At 34.0% G+C, this 20,489-nt stretch overlaps 1 long non-coding RNA gene across 4 annotated transcripts; it reads left to right on the forward strand.

Annotated features, from left to right (window-relative positions):
* Positions 1-6,333: 6,333 nt before the first annotated feature.
* Positions 6,334-10,207, forward strand: LOC126928172 (uncharacterized). Of its 4 annotated transcripts, none has more exons than XR_007716394.1 (3): positions 6,334-6,561; positions 9,161-9,240; positions 9,313-10,207. It is a non-coding gene; the product is annotated as an uncharacterized LOC126928172 (long non-coding RNA). The 4 variants fall into 4 exon arrangements; XR_007716392.1 differs by lacking the exon at positions 6,334-6,561 and adding an exon at positions 7,924-8,214; XR_007716393.1 differs by lacking the exon at positions 6,334-6,561 and adding an exon at positions 8,319-8,339.
* Positions 10,208-20,489: the final 10,282 nt, after the last annotated feature.

The raw sequence follows: 20,489 nt of genomic DNA on the forward strand, positions 1-20,489 counted from the left end.
ACATTATATTGCATCACTATATCACTTATAATGTTATATTGCATCACTATATGATGTATAACGTTTATACTATTAGGTTATAACTTATAACATTATATTGCATCACTATATGAAGTATAACCTTATATACTATTACGTTATAACGTGTAACGACATATTGCATTACTATGTGACGTATAACGTTATATACTATTACGTTAGAACGCATAACGTTATATTGCACTACTATATCACTTATAACGTTATATTGCATCACTATATGACGTATAACGTTTATACTATTATGTTATAGCTTATAACGTTATATTGCATCACTATATGAAGTATAACGTCATATTCTGTTACGTTATAACGTATAACGTTATATTGCATCTCTATATAACGTATAATGTTATGAAGTATTACGTTATAAGGTATAACGATTTATACTATAACGTTATAACGCAGAACGTTATATTGCATCCTTATATCACTTATAACGTTATATTTCATCACTATATGACGTATAACGTTTATGCTATTACGCTATATCGAATAACGATATATTGCACCAATATCAGAAGTATAACGTTAGATACTATTACGTTATATCGTATAACGTTATATTGCATCACTATTGGACTTATAACGTTATATTGCATCACCATAGGACGTATTACGTTATATTGCATCACTATATAAAGTATAGCGATATATACTATTACAGTATGAAGGAATAACTTTATATTGCACCACTGTAGGACATGTAACGTTATATTGCACCACTATATGACGTATAAAGTTATATACTACTACGTTATAACGTATAAGGTTATATCTCATCACTATGTGACGTATAACGTAACATTGCATCACTATAGGACGTATAACGTTATATTGCATCACTATATGAAGCATAACGTTATATACTATTACATTATAAAGGAATAACGTTATATTGCACCACCATAGGTCATACATCGTTATATTGCACCACTATACGACGTATAACGTTATATACTATTACGTTATAACGAATATCGTTATATTGCATCACTATATGACGCATAACGCTATGGAGTATTACGTTCTAACGCATAACGATATATTGCAACACTATATCACTTATAACGTTATATTGCATCACTATATGACGTATAACGTCATATACTATTACGTTATAAGGTATAACGATATATTGCATCACTATATAAAGTATAACCTTATATACTATTACGTTATAACGGATAACGTTATATTGCATCACAATATGACGTATAGCGTTATACACTATTACGTTATAACGTATAATGTTATATTGCATCATTGTGTGACGTATAACGTTATATACTATTACGTTATAACTTATAACAATATATTGCATCACTATATGACGTATAACGATATAGACTATTACGTTATAACGTCTAACATTATATTGCATCACTGTATCACTTATAACGTTATATTGCATCACTATATGACGTATAACGTTATATACTATTACGTTATAAGGTATAACGGTATATTGCATCACTATATGAAGTATAACCATATATACTATTACGTTATAACGGATAACGTTATATTGCATCACAATATGACGTATAGCGTTATATACTATTAGGTTATGACGTATAACGCTATTTGCATCACTATATGACATATAACATTATATACTATTACGTTATAAGGTATAACGGTATATTGCATCACTATGTGACGTATGACGATATTTAGCAACCCTATATGACGTATAACGTTATGAACTATTACGTTATAACGTATAACGATTTATACTCTTACGTTATAACGCATAATGTTATATTGCATCATTATATCACTTATAACGTTATATTTCATCACTATATGACGTGTAACGTTCATACTATTACGTTATAACGTATAACGCTATATAGCATCACTATTTGATGTATAACGTTATATACTATTACGTTAATACGTATAACGCTATTTGCATCACTATATGACGTATAACGTTATATACTATTACGTTACAAGGTATAACGGTATGTTGCATCACTATGTGACGTATGACGACATATAGCATCCCTATATGACGTATAAGGTTATGAGCTATTACGTTATAACGTATAACGTTATAGAGTATTACGTTATAACGTATAACGTTATAGAGTATTACGTTATAACGTATAACGATTTATACTATGACGTTATAACGCATAACGTTATATTACATCACTATATGACGTAAAACGTTTATACTATTACGTTATAACGCATAACGTTATATTGCATCACTATATGACGTATAACGTTTATACTATTACGTTATAACGCATAACGTTATATTGCATCTCTATATAACGTATAACGTTATGAAGTATTACGTTATAAGGTATAACGATTTATACTATAACGTTATAACGCATAACGTTATATTGCATCCTTATATCACTTATAACGTTATATTTCATCACTATATGACGTATAACGTTTATGCTATTACGCTATATCGAATAACGATATATTGCACCAATATCAGAAGTATAACGTTAGATACTATTACGTTATATCGTATAACGTTATATTGCATCACTATTGGACTTATAACGTTATATTGCATCACCATAGGACGTATAACGTTATAGTGCATCACTATATAAAGTATAGCGATATATACTATTACAGTATGACGGAATAACTTTATATTGCAACACTGTAGGACATGTAACGTTATATTGCACCACTATATGACGTATAAAGTTATATACTACTACGTTATAACGTATAAGGTTATATCGCACCACTATGTGACGTATAACGTAACATTGCATCACTATAGGACGTATAACGTTATATTGCATCACTATATGAAGCATAACGTTATATACTATTACATTATTAAGGAATAACGTTATATTGCACCACCATAGGTCATACATCGTTATATTGCACCACTATACGACGTATAACGTTATATACTATTACGTTATAACGAATATCGTTATATTGCATCACTATATGACGCATAACGCTATATACTATTACGTTATAATGTATAACGTTATATTGCACCACTATATGACGAATAACGTTATATACTATTACGTTATAACGTATAACAGTATATTGCATCACTATATGAAGTATAACCATATATACTATTACGTTATAACGCATAACGTTATATTGCATCACTATATGACGTATAACGTTATGGAGTATTGCGTTCTAACGCATAACGATATATTGCAACACTATATCACTTATAACGTTATATTGCATCACTATATGACGTATAACGTCATATACTATTACGTTATAACCTATAACGTTATAAGGTATAACGTTATATAATAGTGCGTTATAACGCATAACTTTATATTGCATCACTATATCACTTATAACGTTATATTGCATTACTATATGACGTATAACATTATGGAGTATTACGTTATAAGGCACAACTATATATTCCATCACAATATGACGTATAGCGTTATACACTATTACGTTATAACGTCTAACATTATATTGCATCACTATATCACTTATAACGTTATATTGCATCACTATATGAAGTATAACCTTATATACTATTACGTTATAACGGATAACGTTATATTGCATCACTATATGACGTATAACGATATAGACTATTACGTTATAACGTCTAACGTTATATTGCATCACTATATCACTTATAACGTTATATTGCATCACTATATGACGTATAACGTCATATACTACTACGTTATAACGGATGAAGTTATAATTCATCACAATATTACGTATATCGTCATATTACATCTCTATATGAAGTATAGCGTTATATACTATTACGTTATAAGGTATAACGGTATATTGCATCACCATGTGACGTATGACGTTATATAGCATCCCTATATGACGTATAACGTGATATTCTGTTACGTTGTAACGTATAACGTTATATTGCATCACTATATCACTTATAACGTTATATTGCATCACTATATGACGTATAACGTTATATACTATTACGTTATAAGGTATAACGGTATATTGCATCACTATATGAAGTATAACCATATATACTATTACGTTATAACGGATAACGTTATATTGCATCACAATATGACGTATAGCGTTATATACTATTACGTTATGACGTATAACGCTATTTGCATCACTATATGACATATTACATTATATACTATTACGTTATAAGGTATAACGGTATATTGCATCACTATGTGACGTATGACGATATTTAGCAACCCTATATGACGTATAACGTTATGAACTATTACGTTATAACGTATAACGTTATAGAGTATTACGTTATAACGTATAACGATTTATACTATGACGTTATAACGCATAACGTTATATTACATCACTATATGACGTAAAACGTTTATACTATTACGTTATAACGCATAACGTTATATTGCATCACTATATGACGTATAACGTTTATACTATTACGTTATAACGCATAACGTTATGCTGCATCATTATATCACTTATAACGTTATATTTCAACACTATATGACGTATAACGTTCATACTATTACGTTATAACGTATAACGTTATATAGCATCACTATTTGATGTATAACGTTATATACTGTTACGTTTCGCTATCCAAATTTTGAAATTTTAAACAATGTAGTAGTCGCTGCCACCAGAAACAGTCTAAGGACTGTTTCAATTAGATATTTCTTGTTAGATTATGTAGCGTTGATCGGAGTTTAGGCCACTGGTCAACAATCTCCACGTTTCGGCTAACCTGCTATGCGCAGGAATACTAGCACGGGAGAGGATTGTTTGGAATAAACAATTATATTATAAATAATTATTACAGGCGGAATTAATGACGAATTATACTAATCATTGATATTATTTATTATTTTAATTATTAGTTATTAATAATAATTAAAGTTAACTCACCTGACGTTGGTCTCCGCTGATGAACGGGCAGGCCGCTGGGGTGATTCCGGTTTTACAAAGATCGACACTTCTATAATTTTTCGTTTTAATCTTTATTTAATTTGAACAGTGTAAACAACAGTGTGTCCGGACGTGTTTAACAATTCGAAATTCTAACACAAAAACTTGAGCCAACTATTGTTTTAATTCTAACTGACTAATAATAATTATTTTATAATTCGAACTGACTAATAACATTTAAATCTCGTAATTCTTAAACTCGAACTGGAACGAACAATTATTCTCTAATCCTAACTTAAATTCTAATTAAATCAACTGAACGAACTGATATCAGACTCACTCAAATTCAATTGAACGACTAACAATTACTCTCCTTATTTTCGCTAAATTCTCCTGTACCAACTAATCACAATTGCTCTATCCTATTTCTTTATTCTAACTGAATTACTCTTCTTTAATTTCGTTAAATTCTCCCGAACGCTAACAATTTCTCTGACTATATTCTAACTGAACCAACTAATGGCAGTTACTCTCTTTTCACAATTACTCTGATTGTTCTAACTGAACCACTAACAATTAATCGCTAACGCTAACGCTAACAATTAATCTGACTCTTCTTTATTTTTCGCTAAATTCTCCCGAACGCTAACAATTACTCTCTTCTATTCCTTTATTCAACTGACCCGCTAACAATTACTCCGATTTGAATTGTGTCGCTACGCTTTTTATAATGACATCCCCAATGGGATGACAGTCACGTGACAGTTCGTTCCGGTGGGAATCGCAATGCTGCAGGTTTTTAGAGTTTCCATGAGAGAACGTGGATTTTGATGATTACAGGTTATGTTGAGTGATGGACACAAAAGCGTCCGCGCCTGTGCGAACTGTATGAGTATGTGTTTTTAGTATTCTATCTCGTTTCGCATGTTGTTTGTTTCCTTAAACTTGTGAATTTGTTTTAGCGCAAGAGGAAGAAGATATGTGAATGGTACGAGATGACGTGATCGACGTGCGTGTGTGAATATGTGCGAGGGATGATGCTGAAATGGCGGTTTTCCATCCAAATAGGCACAGTGGCACCTTCGTTGGCGTCGTGTCCTGATGATCTTTTGACAATTTGGTTTTATTTGACAATATGAGATATATTTTGCTCCTTGTAGATTTATATGTCCATATTTGCTATATATTAAATCGTGTATATTTTATATTACCTTCTTGTTATTAGGTTATTAGTTGTGTAACTCCAGTTTCTGATCTATGGAAAGTGGTGAAACGTCTTCACGAAATACAATTTCATTCGTTTTCCTCCCTTGCATTGGCACGCTGTGAGTGGTGTCGACTTCCAGATGAGGTTTGTGCATCTTGATTATTATGCATTTAATGATAGATACTTTGTCAGAGGTTCCCATGCGGATTGTCTCGGTGTGTATCTTGTTATGATTTCTTTTATTTAGTTCATCCTGCTTCTTTCGTGTTTTATTCACTGCATATGATATTTCAGTGCAAGAAAAAGAAGAATTGTAAAGAATCCGTAAGTGGCCCTAGAAGACGCAGTCATCGTGTGAGGTGTTGTCGGCAGGAACGAAGAGTCGAAGTTGTTGAAGAAGTCGTGTGACATTTGTATTGTTTCCGGTTATATACAACGCTATTTCACATATCTATGTATATATATATATTATTATATTATTATATATTATTATACTAAATCTTCAGTTGGTTTAGTTGAATGTTCAGTAATGTAATTTTTACAAGGTGGTTTTGTATATTAGATGAGTAGTTGTTCGATATAATAATATGTGTATATATATATATACATTTCACAATGTAATTTTCCATTATGTAAAATATATATATGCATATGTATATGTGCGCGTATTGTTATTCTCATTGTTTCTCGGATCGTTAATTGGTTGAATATTCCATAATGTGGATTTCGTATATAATTCTCTAGGTTTGTAGAAATGTAAATCTATATATTTATTTCTTTGCGTTTTAATGGTTTAATAACGTATACATACATATATATATATATATATATATTATGAATTTTTCCCAAAGATACGCGTACGCATGTGTATATCTATATATGTGTGTGTCGCAGAGTAATCTTGTATACAATTTTCACTTTTATTAGAATGCTGGTGTAATGTAGTATATTTTATTTCTTTTATATTTTATTAGATTACCAATTATTCAGATTCACGAAGTGGGTCACACACACAGATATGCATACACGTGTGTGTATATACATGTGTTTTCGCAGAGAAATCTCATACATTTGAATCGCGGTTTGTTTTATTTATTGGTTCATTTAATTATTTCATTTTATTTGTATTTTATATGTCATTGCTGATTGGTTGTAGTGTTTCTTCTTATTGATTCATTTATTTCATTTTGATTGTCTGTCGTATAATTCTTTTTATTTTGATTGGTTAGTTATTAGTTAATTTATTATTATTGGTCGTGTTTAATTATTCATAAGTTATTGGTTCGTGGCGTCACGTGCGGAACGCGGGACGTGACACCCCCGCCCTTGGTGTTCAAATTTCCGAAGGAAATTTGACTGATCGTAGCAGATGTAGTTGCGATTGGTTGTTGGTCCATCCTAACGGGCAACAGCGCGAACTACAATTCCTTACATCAAAAGATTTCTTTGGGGTTATTGTGTCGTGTTAAGATTGACATTTATGCATTGCAGACAAAATATCGCGGGTTGGAGTTTTGTTATTTGTATTTCACACAATCTACAACGCGCTCTTTGAATTTGTGTGCATAAAAACGTGTTGGAGGGTCTTCGTATGGGTCGCGATAGCCTAAGTCTAGATTATCGTACCCGTCTTTTTATTATTTTTTATTAGAAATATAATTTATTTGTAAGGTATTAAAGTTACTACATACATGCGTTGATTGGTGGTGGATGTCCCTAATATGTGGTGACTTTTGCCAATATCGAATTAATTATCTATCTGTTAATTGTTTTTAACTTTATTTTAGTAGGTGACGTGTAATTCGAATAAAATTAATATTATTTATGTATATGTGTTTCATTGCGCGTGCGTAAGGACTATTCCCTATTCGTGACAATCTAAGATGGCCGTTCATGAATGTCTCTAGTATATGGTGAATTTTATTCATGCGGTTTTGTTATTTATTTGTTAATTATTTGTGACTTTATTTTAGCAGTTGACGTATAATTGAAGTGGGAATAATATTATTCTGTATTTATTTTAGTATGTATAATTATTGCATGTAGTTCATTGCGCATGCGTGAGAACTGCTTCACGCTCGCGACGGATTTCCAAAATGGATGTTTGTGTACGTCTTAAATAAGAGTGTGGTGTTTTGTAAATTTGTTTGATATTGTAATAATTGTTTTGTTACTTAGTTTCAACTCCGTTCTAGTGAAGTGTCAACGTCTAGTTTTGTGTTCGTCGTAATGTGTATGTTTAATTTAACATTGTTTTGTATTTGTTGTAATATGTGTATATATACTGTGTGTTATTTTAATGTAATAGCGTGTGGATTATATCGTTGTCGAAAATATTAATTACTAATAGAATCGTTTCACTGTTTAATTATAAGGTAGTTTATATTTATGTAGCTTTTGTTTAATTGGTTTAATCTAATGCGTGCATAGTGTCACCAGTCACCACTGTGTAGTATAACCTTATTTCTTTATACGTAATTTAATATAGTAATGTTGTAATAGCTTAACACAATATGATAATTCCTAATTTTAATCATGTTTGATTATTAATGCTCGGCTAATCTATCTTGATTAATTTCTAGCCTATTTCTATTTTATTAGCTATTTCTATATCTTCCCTATTAATCTGTTGTTACTTAGTAATTATGTGATTTATTATTAGTGATTTATTATTATTTCATATTTGTATAGTATAATTTTTTGAGCTAATCTATGTATTATTGGTTAAAACTTGTTTATTGAATTATTACCATTTGTAGTTTCTCAAATCCTATTCCTTCGATGCTGCGTTACCGTGTGTAAGGCATCATCCGGTTTTCATTATATTCAAAATACTTACTACAGATACCTTTATTCATCCTATATTTGTGAGTATAAACATATCATTTAGTTAATTAATTCAATATGCACGTAGTGCATTGTGTGAGCGACCGCTATTGTGCATTACAAATCTGTTTCTATATGTGAGGTATAATAATAATCCTGTAATGTAAGTCGAGACTAATTCATGTATTATAGATTAGAACTTGCACACTATATTATTAATGTTCATAGTTACTTCGTCTTTATTCTCCAAGTCTACACGCTACGTCGCTCACGCAAGACACCTACCCGACGTAATTGGCAATCTTGTTGTAAGTTTTAATAGTATTATTTCTTTTCATATATGTCAAGGCAATTGAGGCCAGTTCTTGCATTCGTTTCAGCTGGCAGTCGTATTCTATGTTCTACGGAGTGGATCCATAATTTATCTCTGCGGAATTCCTGCATGTACACTTCCTTCTACAATGATTAGTTGTGGACTAGGTACTTTTTACTTTCACTGCCTTTAATTATGTTATTGAATTAACACGTTTTATAGAACGCAAATAGTAATCTTTCTTTTGTTTTTAGGTTTCCACTATCTGCACTATTCGACAAGCAGTGTCGCACTTACTTTGGTTTAACCACGATATTGTTATAATCGTTTAGTACTATTATATTTTGTATTAAGGTAATTGAGGTTAATTCTTCCATTTGTTTCAGATGGCTGTCATACGTTATGTTTTACGAATATGGGCTTATGGCATGTCTTTGCATATACACTTCCTTTTACAATAGTTAATTGTTCACAAGGTACTTTTCACTTTCACCGTTTTAATCACTTTATTGAATTAATACATTTTATATTTGAGTAATGTTTAGAAAGTACATAGTAATTTCCTTTTCTTTTTAGGTTTCCATTATCCGCATTATTCGACGAGCAGCACTGCACTACATACTACTGTACTGTGTTACCTTCTGAAAACGTTTCGTTTATTGTTTATTTCGGTTATGCGCTAATTTTAACTTATTTAAGTGCACTGTTCGCGGAATCCCTTTCACTTCAATCATGACGTTTTGGTTTTCTAAAATTTCTAACACTCTATGCGGTCCCGAATATTGGTCGGAAAATTTTCCTCTTCTGGGTTCCTTTAATAGATATACTAGATCTCCTATTTTGAAATTTTGCGGGTTGATTCGTCTGTCATAGTATTCTTTTGACTTTAATTTGGATTTTATCAGATTTTCTCTTGCCATTTGTTGAACGGTGACGATTTTATCGAACAGGTCTCTGAGATACTTTGCATATGTTGGTTCCATATTCTCCTCGGTTATCATCTCGCCAGTAGTTATCATTCTCTGGCTAAGTGTCCAAAGACTAGTTCGTGTGGGGAGAATTTTGTTCCTTCGTGTACGGAGGTATTGTAGGAGAACATGGCTAATTCCACCCATTCGTCCCAGTTTCTGGAATTTTCGATGTACAGGTTGAGGTATTCAGTTAATACGTGGTGAGATCTTTCGATGGAGCCGTTGCTTTGTGGATGGTATGCTGACGTGGTATACCTTTTTATGCGAAATCTTTTTGCTACCTTTTTCATCAGCGAGGATGTAAAATTTGCTCCCTGATCAGTAAGGATAGCCCTCGGTGAACCGAATCGGCAAATGAATTGTTTTACGAAAACGTCAGCTATCTCGGCCGAAGAGATTCCTGCCATCGGGATCCCGATTGAATATTTTGTCAGTAAGTCTTGGATAGTTAATATGTATTTATTTCCCTTTTGTGTCTGTGGTAATGGACCGACGATATCCATACTAATTTTATCGAACGCTTTACCTGGTGTGTCTGTGAGCACCATGGGTTGCCTTGTTTTTATTCTGGTTAACTTTTTCAATTGGCATTCTTTGCATGTTCTCACGTATTCCTGGATTTCTTTCTTCATGGTTTTCCAATAGTAGTATTGTCGTACTCTTTGGTAAGTTTTTGTTACTCCCTTATGTCCTGCTACAGGTGATTCGTGCTTTTCTCGTATTATGTTGCTTCGCGCTTCCACCGGTGGGATAATTATTTCCCCGGTACAGATGGTAATAGCTATGGTTTCTCCCATGAATACTTCTTTCAGTTTCCTGATTGTATATCGCCAAGGTATTTCTTCCAGGTTTGTTTTGCTGATGCTAAAGGACGTTAATTGGTTTTCTTTTACCACATCCAGTAAAGATTTCAATGAGTTCGATATATTTTCTGGCGTTATTGGAGAGTTTCGATCTTCCTTTACGGGTAGGGACACGATGTATTTTCCGGAATCTTGATTCAATATTACTCTTCCCAACATTAAATCTCTATAATACGGCAGTTTTCCTGCTTCCTTCATTTCTAAGGCCCCTTTATCTATCGGAGTGCCATGTATATCGACGAATATTATTCTATGGTCGTTTACTCTCGTAATCGAGTCTCGCGTTTCCAAGATTCTTAGCTCTGAAAGTACCGCAGGCATTGCGTCCTTTCCTTGTTGCTGAATTGGTTCGGAAATTGTTATAGGGGGTTCTTCTTCATTCGTTTTATCGATGTCGGTTATCTCTTGAGTGATTGTTTCCTCGTCTGTGTTTACGTCGATTTCGGCTAATGCGTGGTCAAAATGTTTTGTGGGTGTTTCTTCTATGGTGACGTGTTTTCGAATGGAAATTTTTTCTTGTTTTCCTGGTCTATTGTGTTGCGATAGTTCGCGTGGTTTAACTTCAAACGTGGGGGAGTCTTCGGTTAGTGTGTCTAGTTCAAATCTCTTGGGTGCGGGATATCGACTCGGTGAATCTTCCTCTCTTTTCCTGATTGGCAAACAAACCTCAGGGGGGTTTCTAGATAAGGCGTCTGCATTCGCGTTTGCCTTACCTTCTTTGTGTATAATGTCGAATTCGAAATCCGCCAATTTTAGTTTCCACTTCCAAATTCTTGAAGTAGGATCTTTGATAGAATGCATCCACACCAGAGGTTTATGATCGGTTATAATGGTGAATTTTCTCCCGTACAAATACGGTCGGAAGTGCATTGCGCTGTAAACGATCGCTAGGCATTCCTTTTCTATCGTGGAATAATTTTGTTCGGCGGGGTTCAATAATCTTGAGGCGTATGCGATCGGTAGGTCTTTTCCGATAGGTCCTTGGCTTAGTACGCCGCCCACGGCATATCCAGATGCGTCTGTCGTGAGATTGAATGGTTGAGAGAAGTCCGGGTACTGCAAAATGGGTTCTGTTATAAGGGCTGTTTTCAAGGTGTTGAATGCATCTTCTTGGTTTTCCGTCCACTTGAACGCAACGTCCTTTTTTAGTAATTGCGTCAATGGTTTCGCAACCTTGGAGAAATTGGGTATGAACCTTCGGTAATATCCAGCTAATCCCAAAAATTGTTTAACATTTTTTGATTTCCTTGGCCGTGGAAAATTTGAAACTGCCTCGATTTTCTTTGGGTCAGGTTTAACTCCATTCTCACTGATTACATGTCCCAAATATTTTACTTCGTGCCGTAAGAATTCGCACTTGTCCGGTTGCAGTTGCAATTTAGCTCTCCGTAATCTGTCCATAAGTCGATTAAATTTAATCTCATGTTCGTGAATGGATGTGGAATAAATTACTATATCATCCAGATAAACGAACAGCTCTATTCCTTGCAACCCTGACAGTATCGAATTCATCAACCGCTGGAACGTTGCTGGTGCATTTTTCAGTCCGAAGGGCATTCGTTTGAACTGAAAATGACCATATGGCGTCGAGAATGCAGTTTTGTGGGCATCTTTCGATGACATACGGATTTGGTGGAACCCAGATGCTAGATCGAACGTGGAAAAGTATTTCGCACTTCCCAATTGGTCCAATATTTCAGTGATATTGGGTAGTGGATAGGCATCGCCTATTGTTTTGTCATTTAATTTCCTGTAATCAATAACCATTCTCCATCGTTTATTACCTTGAGAGTCCGGTTTCTTCGGCACGATCCATAATGGGGAGTTATACGGAGATGTCGATGATTCCACAACGTCCGTTTCTAGTAGTTCTTGAATCTGGCGGTTTATTTCTTCCCGATGTACGGGAGGATACCGGTATTGTTTAACATTGATCGGTATCTCATCTGTGGTAGCAATTTCGTGTTGTAAAACGTCTGTTCCTTCTAGTGTCTCCCCTGGGAGATGAAATCTATCTTGATTCTTCCGTATTAGCGCTTCGACGTTCCTCTTTTCTTCTTCATTTAAATGCTCTAGTCGCAATAATTCCATTATTTTGTCGAACCTATTTCCCTCAGATGCTGAAACGGCGTTGCACGTAGTATCAGAGGGCGGAGTAGGAGTTGCAAATTTTTTTATTACTATTGTGGGTAGGGTAAATTCGTAATCCCTCGAGGTGGTATTAATTATTCTTAAATAACCACGTCCCTTATGGTTTTTCACGACCGCATTTCCGAAATAGACTCCCTTAATCGGTTCGATTTTGGGGATGAATCCCTCAATTTCCTCCGGATTTGCGATATTTATGGTACAGGGTACCGAACTTCGTTTCGGCACAATTATCTTTTCTTTTGTATCAAACGGGATGTAGATATCCCCCCATTTGATATGTTTTTGCCCGTAATCCAAACGTGCTCTGTATTTTGCAAAAAATTCGGAACCTAAGATTCCGTCTTGATTGATCAGCAGGGAATCATCAACTACATGGAAAGTAACGGGGTGGCCCGCAACCTGTATTATTGTCTGCCCTAGGGTGACCAGGCTCGTTGCCGTAATTCCTCGAACTTCAATTATCTCTTGCTCGTTGATGATCGCTGACTCGGGTAAGGCAGGTTTCTTGATAATATTAATTTCTGATCCGGAGTCTAGCAGTAGATTCGCCTTCGTTTTCAAATCCGGGGAGACTATTCTCGCGGTAGGAGTATTTGAGGTTTCTTTTATTTCTATTGAAACCATCCGGAAAGGTCGACGTCCGAATCTGAGTCCAACACCCGGTGATACTTGTTTGCTTTCTTGTAACCCTCTTTCTTCGTTGATTGTTGGTTCTCCAGATTTCTTAACTGTTCTTGAGCACGACTGGATGATGGTTTTACCGGAATGTTCGTCGGTTTTACGGGAGTCGTTTGTCGCGTTCGGTTGACTACCGTGAGATCCGGTCTTCTCGTCGTAGCTTGTTCTCTTGAGCGGTTTATGGCGTTGCTCCTTCGAGGTTCGCTCCCTCCCCTCGAAGGATTCGACTCGTTTCCCGACTGCCCTGACGCGTAAGGCACAATTATTCCAGCGTCCACCCTTGCTTTGAATTTGTAGCAGTCTCTTACTAGATGCCCAGGCTTCTTACAGTAGTTACACATTATAAAATTTTGTCTAGGGACGTTCGGACGATTTTGCGCCGGCGGCACGAATCTTCGATCCTGGCGGTTATTTCCGTTGATATCGCGATTGTTGTTGTCGTTGCTAGGGCGGGAGGCGTTCCAGTTAAGACTGTTTGGGTTTCCTAGTCGTTGACATCGCGATCTGATATTTATTTGTTTCAGTTCTCGCGTAGCTCTCACGGCTTGGCAAAACGCGTCGTCTAGGGATTGATATCCGGCTAATTTTACCCGCATAAATACCTCGTTTGGGAGTCCTTTAACGAAGGCTTCTGTCGTGTCCCAATCTATAGTGTCTTGGACATCCGCGGACACGGTATCAAATCCGCATCTTTCCTCGTCCATTATTGCTAGCCTGAGATTTTTGACGCGATCTATGTAATCTAAGATCTCTTCCCCCGGTCGTTGAAACACCGTCGCTAGTTCACCTCTGTATTCGTTAATTGTTTTTCCCGGACCGAACATATTTTTTAATCTATTTCCGAAATCGTTCAGGGTTAATACTACACCGTCCTCTACGGCGAGAAACGCGTGTCCGCGTAGTTTGTTCATCAATAATTTTACTAGGTAGGGTTCTTGACTTCTTGTCACCATACTTCGAGCTCGTTCGCATGCCCTTAAAAATTGAAATACCGGTGGTCGATGGCCGTCGAACACTGGCACTGACTCGATCGCGTCTTTTAGTTTAATTGATTGAAAATTATCATTAATGGGTCTTATTCCTCGCGGAATTAACGGCGTCGATGTGGGAATTTCGGTATCTCTCGATTCCCTACTTGCACGCAGGTCTTCTTCCACTCTGCTTAGACTTGCATTAATGTCGGTTAGTACGCGAAAATTCTCGTCCCACGCTTTCAATTTTTCCGACAACAACGTAATCGTGTCCTCGCTTAGTGAGTCTCGTGCGACCGCCATGTTTTTTTTTTCCTTTCTTTTTGTATATGTTTATGTGTATGTTTCAGTTAATAAATTGAAAAAACTTTAAACCTATCAGCGTATGTTATTGTTTATACCAACTGTAATCCTCCGTGGAGCGTATCCCACCGCTGCCACCAAAATTTTTATCTATATATATATATATTGTTACGTTTCGCTATCCAAATTTTGAAATTTTAAACAATGTAGTAGTCGCTGCCACCAGAAACAGTCTAAGGACTGTTTCAATTAGATATTTCTTGTTAGATTATGTAGCGTTGATCGGAGTTTAGGCCACTGGTCAACAATCTCCACGTTTCGGCTAACCTGCTATGCGCAGGAATACTAGCACGGGAGAGGATTGTTTGGAATAAACAATTATATTATAAATAATTATTACAGGCGGAATTAATGACGAATTATACTAATCATTGATATTATTTATTATTTTAACTATTAGTTATTAATAATAATTAAAGTTAACTCACCTGACGTTGGTCTCCGCTGATGAACGGGCAGGCCGCTGGGGTGATTCCGGTTTTACAAAGATCGACACTTCTATAATTTTTCGTTTTAATCTTTATTTAATTTGAACAGTGTAAACAACAGTGTGTCCGGACGTGTTTAACAATTCGAAATTCTAACACAAAAACTTGAGCCAACTATTGTTTTAATTCTAACTGACTAATAATAATTATTTTATAATTCGAACTGACTAATAACATTTAAATCTCGTAATTCTTAAACTCGAACTGGAACGAACAATTATTCTCTAATCCTAACTTAAATTCTAATTAAATCAACTGAACGAACTGATATCAGACTCACTCAAATTCAATTGAACGACTAACAATTACTCTCCTTATTTTCGCTAAATTCTCCTGTACCAACTAATCACAATTGCTCTATCCTATTTCTTTATTCTAACTGAATTACTCTTCTTTAATTTCGTTAAATTCTCCCGAACGCTAACAATTTCTCTGACTATATTCTAACTGAACCAACTAATGGCAGTTACTCTCTTTTCACAATTACTCTGATTGTTCTAACTGAACCACTAACAATTAATCGCTAACGCTAACGCTAACAATTAATCTGACTCTTCTTTATTTTTCGCTAAATTCTCCCGAACGCTAACAATTACTCTCTTCTATTCCTTTATTCAACTGACCCGCTAACAATTACTCCGATTTGAATTGTGTCGCTACGCTTTTTATAATGACATCCCCAATGGGATGACAGTCACGTGACAGTTCGTTCCGGTGGGAATCGCAATGCTGCAGGTTTTTAGAGTTTCCATGAGAGAACGTGGATTTTGATGATTACAGGTTATGTTGAGTGATGGACACAAAAGCGTCCGCGCCTGTGCGAACTGTATGAGTATGTGTTTTTAGTATTCTATCTCGTTTCGCATGTTGTTTGTTTCCTTAAACTTGTGAATTTGTTTTAGCGCAAGAGGAAGAAGATATGTGAATGGTACGAGATGACGTGATCGACGTGCGTGTGTGAATATGTGCGAGGGATGATGCTGAAATGGCGGTTTTCCATCCAAATAGGCACAGTGGCACCTTCGTTGGCGTCGTGTCCTGATGATCTTTTGACAATTTGGTTTTATTTGACAATATGAGATATATTTTGCTCCTTGTAGATTTATATGTCCATATTTGCTATATATTAAATCGTGTATATTTTATATTACCTTCTTGTTATTAGGTTATTAGTTGTGTAACTCCAGTTTCTGATCTATGGAAAGTGGTGAAACGTCTTCACGAAATACAATTTCATTCGTTTTCCTCCCTTGCATTGGCACGCTGTGAGTGGTGTCGACTTCCAGATGAGGTTTGTGCATCTTGATTATTATGCATTTAATGATAGATACTTTGTCAGAGGTTCCCATGCGGATTGTCTCGGTGTGTATCTTGTTATGATTTCTTTTATTTAGTTCATCCTGCTTCTTTCGTGTTTTATTCACTGCATATGATATTTCAGTGCAAGAAGAAGAAGAATTGTAAAGAATCCGTAAGTGGCCCTAGAAGACGCAGTCATCGTGTGAGGTGTTGTCGGCAGGAACGAAGAGTCGAAGTTGTTGAAGAAGTCGTGTGACATTTGTATTGTTTCCGGTTATATACAACGCTATTTCACATATCTATGTATATATATATATTATTATATTATTATATATTATTATACTAAATCTTCAGTTGGTTTAGTTGAATGTTCAGTAATGTAATTTTTACAAGGTGGTTTTGTATATTAGATGAGTAGTTGTTCGATATAATAATATGTGTATATATATATATACATTTCACAATGTAATTTTCCATTATGTAAAATATATATATGCATATGTATATGTGCGCGTATTGTTATTCTCATTGTTTCTCGGATCGTTAATTGGTTGAATATTCCATAATGTGGATTTCGTATATAATTCTCTAGGTTTGTAGAAATGTAAATCTATATATTTATTTCTTTGCGTTTTAATGGTTTAATAACGTATACATACATATATATATATATATATATATATATATTATGAATTTTTCCCAAAGATACGCGTACGCATGTGTATATCTATATATGTGTGTGTCGCAGAGTAATCTTGTATACAATTTTCACTTTTATTAGAATGCTGGTGTAATGTAGTATATTTTATTTCTTTTATATTTTATTAGATTACCAATTATTCAGATTCACGAAGTGGGTCACACACACAGATATGCATACACGTGTGTGTATATACATGTGTTTTCGCAGAGAAATCTCATACATTTGAATCGCGGCTTGTTTTATTTATTGGTTCATTTAATTATTTCATTTTATTTGTATTTTATATGTCATTGCTGATTGGTTGTAGTGTTTCTTCTTATTGATTCATTTATTTCATTTTGATTGTCTGCCGTATAATTCTTTTTATTTTGATTGGTTAGTTATTAGTTAATTTATTATTATTGGTCGTGTTTAATTATTCATAAGTTATTGGTTCGTGGCGTCACGTGCGGAACGCGGGACGTGACAATACTATTACGTTAATACGTATAACGCTATTTGCATCACTATATGACGTATAACGTTATATACTATTACGTTATAAGGTATAACGGTATGTTGCATCACTATGTGACGTATGACGACATATAGCATCCCTATATGACGTATAAGGTTATGAGCTATTACGTTATAACGTATAACGTTATAGAGTATTACGTTATAACGTATAACGATTTATACTATGACGTTATAACGCATAACGATATATTACATCACTATATGACGTAAAACGTTTATACTATTACGTTATAACGCATAACGTTATATTGCATCACTATATGACGTATACCGTTTATACTATTACGTTATAACGCATAACGTTATGCTGCATCACTATATCACTTATAACGTTATATTGCATCACTATATGACGTATAACGTTATATGTTATTACGTTATAACGTATAACGTTATATTACATCACTATATGACGTATAACGTTTATACTATTACGTTATAACGCATAACGTTATATTGCAACACTATATGACGTATAACGTTTATACTATTACGTTATAACGCATAAAGTTATATTGCATCACTATATGACGTATAACGCTTATACTATTACGTTATAACGCATACGTAATGCTGCATCACTGTATCACTTATAACGTTATATTGCATCACTATATGAAGTATAAGCTTATTTACTATTACGTTATAACGCATAACGTTATATTGCATCACTATATCAACATAACGTTATATTGCATCACTATATCAACATAACGTTATATTGCATCACTATATGACGTATTTCGTTATATTGCATCACTATATGACGTATATCGTTATGGAGTATTACGTTTTAACGCATAACGTTATATTGCATCACCATATCACTTATAACGTTATATTGTATCACTATATGACGTATAACGTCATATACTATTACGTTATAACCTATAACGTTATAAGGTATAACGTTATATAATAGTACGTTATAACGCATAACGTTATATTGCATCACTATATCACTTATAACGTTATATTGCATTACTATATGACGTATAACGTTATGGACTATTACGTTATAAGGTACAACTATATATTCCATCACTATGTGACGTATAACGTTATATACAATTACGTTATAACCTATAACGTTATACTGGATCACTATATGACGTATAACGATATAGACTATTACGTTATAACGCCTAACGTTATATTGCATCACTATATGACGTATAACGTCATACACTATTACGTTATAACGGACAACGATATAATTCATCACAATATTACGTATAACGATATACACTATTACGTTATAACGTATAACGTCATATTGCATCTCTATATGACGTATAGCGTTATATACTATTACGTTATAACGTACAGCGTTATAGAGTATTACTTTATATCGCATAACGATTTATACTATTATGTTATATCTAATAACGTTATATTGCATCACTTTATCACTTATAACGTTATATTGCATCATGACGTATAAGGTTTATACTATTACGTTATAACATATAACGTTATATTGCATCTCTATATGACGTATAGCGTTATATACTATTACGTTGTAACGTATAGCGTTATAGAGTATTACCTCATATCGTATAACGATTTATACTATTACGTCATAACGCATAACGTTATATTGCATCACTATGTCACCTATAACGTTATATTGCATCATGACGTATAACGTTTATACTATTACGTTATAACGTATACCGTTATATTGCATCACTATATCACTTATACTGTTATATTGCATCACTATATGATGTATAACGTTTATACTATTAGGTTATAACTTATAACATTATATTGCATCACTATATCACTTATAATGTTATATTGCATCACTATATGATGTATAACGTTTATACTATTAGGTTATAACTTATAACATTATATTGCATCACTATATCACTTATAATGTTATATTGCATCACTATATGATGTATAACGTTTATACTATTAGGTTATAACTTATAACATTATATTGCATCACTATATGAAGTATATCCTTATATACTATTACGTTATAACGTGTAACGACATATTGCATTACTATGTGACGTATAACGTTATATACTATTACGTTATAACGCATAACGTTATATTGCACCACTATATCACTTATAACGTTATATTGCATCACTGTATGACGTATAACGTTTATACTATTACGTTATAACTTATAACGTTATATTGCATCACTATATTAAGTATAACGTCATAATCTGTTACGTTATAACGTATAACGTTATATTGCATCACTATATCACT

The sequence above is a fragment of the Bombus affinis genome, unplaced genomic scaffold (genome assembly GCF_024516045.1).
Source record: "Bombus affinis isolate iyBomAffi1 unplaced genomic scaffold, iyBomAffi1.2 ctg00000627.1, whole genome shotgun sequence".
Taxonomy (NCBI): Eukaryota; Metazoa; Arthropoda; class Insecta; order Hymenoptera; family Apidae; genus Bombus; species Bombus affinis.